At 46.4% G+C, this 3,413-nt stretch overlaps 1 protein-coding gene across 3 annotated transcripts in view; it reads right to left on the minus strand.

Moving 5' to 3' along the window:
* The window catches only part of BDH1 (3-hydroxybutyrate dehydrogenase 1), a 46,045-nt gene that overhangs the window by 14,091 nt on the left and 28,541 nt on the right, over positions 1-3,413 (minus strand). The window lies entirely within an intron of this gene.

Here is a 3,413-nt window from a genome sequence, read left to right on the forward strand (position 1 = left end):
TGGCTGGCGCCTTAGCCGGTTGAGCTATAGGCGCCGAGCCAACAGCGGTTTATTTGGTCAAGAGCTGCTCCTGGGTTGAGTGTGCTGCAGTCTTGAGAAGTGGCCAGTATACCCTTCAGCCACCTCAAACTACTGGCAGTGTCTCAACAGTGCCAACCCCACTCATTTCACAAGGAACCACTTCTCATCCTTTCCTTCCAGAGGGTGACAAGACACCACCTCCCACAAAGCCTTCTCTGTGCTGATACAAGCGCTGCTCCTGGCTGGCCCTCACTGTGAACCTCTCCTGTGTGCACTGCCTCCCTTTCACTCTGCTGGGCCCCAGCCACTTCCTGCAGTTTCTCAAACACACCAGGCCACTCCCACCTCTGGGCTTGTGCTTGGCTGTCTCCTCTTCCCCTACTTATCTGCAGCACTTGCTCCCTTACCTCCCTTGGGCAAGGGAGTTCCAACCTACCTTCTCCGGGAGCTCTTTCTTCTCTCTAGAAAACTGAACGCCCCCTCCACCATGTTCACACTTTTCTCCTTGCTTTTTCTCCAGAGCTTTTCTCATCCCACAAAGAAGCGATTTACTTATCTTATTCCTTGTCTATCCTCCCCCCGCCCACTGTGGAATATAAGCTCCATAAAGGCAAGAACTTTTTACTAGATAAGATGTTACAGATGCTGTATCTCCAACGGAAAATCCTGCTAACTCACCATAGATGCTCTGTAAATGTCTGTTGAATAAATAAACACAATGGTAGGGGCAAAGCCTGATCCAGGTAGGTTGAAAAGAGAATGGGAGGTAAATATGTAAAAATAGTATAAACAACCCTCTAGAGATGGTTTTCTACAAAGGGGAGCAGAGAAATGGGGAGGTTGTGCATACAGGTTGTGGTATATAGGTTTGTGTAGGTGTACAGGTGTGTGTGTATACCAGAATGGTCCAGGAGAGGGTGTGGAATGACAGGTGCAGGAAGGTAGTGACACCCACTGGAGCTAAGTCTTTTTTTTTTTTCTTTTTTTTTTGAGACAAGAGTCTCACTATGGCACCGTAAGTAGAGTGCTATGGTGTCACAGCTCACAGTAACCTTAAACTCTTGGGCTCAAGTGATTCTCTTACCTCAGCCTCCCAAATAGCTGGCACTACAGGTGCCTTCCACAACACTAAGCTTAGAGCTAAGTCTTGATCAGCCCAAGGCAACGAGATCTGAAGCTGAAGAGGGCCAGCTCTAAAGAGCAGGCAGAGTGTTTGGGTATAGATGTAGCCAAATCTAGTCATGTAGCTCCCATCTCAGAACCAGGCTGGAAATGAATCCCCCCTTTCAATTTCCATGACACTTTAGCCAAAGTCTCTGCCGGCTCTGCCTGCTTTCTCATTTGCATAACTAACATAAGATACCAGGCACAATTAGTCAAGGGGTAGACACTGGTAGACACAACCTGGCAATGATCTTGTCTGGTCCTTTCTTCAAAATACCAGTAACCAAATCACAGAATCACTGCTGTAGGAGTGGAAGGACCTAAGATCACTAGTCCAATCCTATTATTATAAGTAAGAGGTGGGAGGCGCCTGTGGCTCAGTGAGTAGGGCGCCAGCCCCATATACGAAGGGTGGCGGGTTCAGGCCCAGCCCCGGCCAAACTGCAACAAAAAATAGCCGGGCGTTGTGGTGGGCGCCTGTAGTCCCAGCTACTTGGGAGGCTGAGGCAGAAGAATCGCCTAAGCCCAGGAGTTGGAGGTTGCTGGAGCGACTCCGCCGCACCCTACCGAGGGCGAAAAAGTGAGACTCTGTCTCTACAAAAAAAAAATAATAATAATAAGTAAGAGGTAACTGAGGCCCAGGGAGAGGAAGTGTTGGCCCAGTTCCCAAGTTAGTGCTGATCTGGGGCTAGCGTCCAAGCCCCTGACTCCCTCTTGAAGGCTCTTCTGCAGCCCCCAGCAACTTCTACCCTACACTGTGGCAACCTGAGTAACTACACAAGCTAGCACAATGACACAAACACAGAACGTAGGACAAAGGATTAAGACATTTTTGTGGCATCACAGTTCCTGCCAGGACTTGCTGCAGCAGGTCCATGTTATCCAGAGAACCCAGCTCCAAGCTTGCGCCGGGCCCCAGAACCTTCCCAGCAGGTTCCCTCATGCGGGCTAGAAGGAGGAGACAACGTATGGGCCTTTGGAGAAGACTTTTGGCAGAGCTGAACAATATCTGAAACCTTCATTCCTTTCCAAGTAGCACTTTGATGTCTACAAAATTTTCCTAGGAATTACTGGTGAAAGCAGGCAAAGGGGCAGTGCATGTGGCTCATTGAGTAGGGCGCCAGCCCCATATGCTGAGGGTGGCAGGTTCAAACCCAGCCCCAGCCAAACTGCAACAAAAAAATAGCGAGACGTTGTGCTGGGTGCCTGTAGCCCCAGCTATTCGGGAGACTGAGATAAGAGAATCGCCTAAGCCCAAGCGTTGGAGGTTGCTGTGAGCAGCGTGACACCACAGCACTCCACCAAGGGCCATAAAGTGAGACTCTGTCTCTACAAAAAAAAAAAAAAAAAGAAAGCAGGCAAAGATACATGTGAGAGGCAACTCACTGTGGCTTTGTTCGTACAGACCGAGCATCCCTGATCCAAAAATCCCAAATGCTCCAAAATTGGAACCGTTTTGGCTGGCAGCAGGAAACTCAAAGGCAATGTCCACTGGAGCATTCCAAACTCCAGAGAAGCCTGAAATCCAAAACATCCATAGTGCCGAGCATTTTGGATAAGGGCTGCTCAACTTGTAATAGTCACAAATTATGAGCACACCTGCATTTACGTCACCTTGAGGCAAGAGACTGAGAAGACTTCACTTTTTAACATAGTATACTCCTGCTGTTTGAATTTATTATGACTATGTAATATTATTTTTAAAATTCAAAAGAAGATTAAAAGGACAAACAAAACCTTCTCTGATCTGGAAAGATGTTAAGAACATGACAACGCAAGGTACTTTACGGTTTATACTTGTTTTCATTTTTGAACAGATATCAAATTTTACAAAGGTATCAAATATAGTATAAAAACTATTATTTTGTATAAAAAATTATATTTTATACTAACAATCTCCTTCCTTGGGTTCCTAATAACTTCAAAATAAAAAAGGTAGAGACAGCAAGTTGTCCCAGACATCCTTTCTTCCCTTCTTCTAGAGCAGTGGAATACCTGAGTTTTTAGACACATAATTGTCTCAGAATACCCACTACATTTCCCAGTCTCTGTGGGAAGGTACCAGTCTTCTCTAGATGAGGCCAGGTAAGGCCACATCGCTGAGTTCTGGCCAATAGAATGAGAGCACAGGGGATCTCTGGGCAGATTCTGGGTCACGCCCTTTAAGAACAGGGGTGTACACATATAAGAAAAATACAAATTATTTATTTATTTATTTATTTTTTTTT

Source organism: Otolemur garnettii, unplaced genomic scaffold (genome assembly GCF_000181295.1).
Source record: "Otolemur garnettii isolate 467f Iridium unplaced genomic scaffold, OtoGar3 scaffold00060, whole genome shotgun sequence".
Lineage (NCBI taxonomy): Eukaryota > Metazoa > Chordata > Mammalia > Primates > Galagidae > Otolemur > Otolemur garnettii.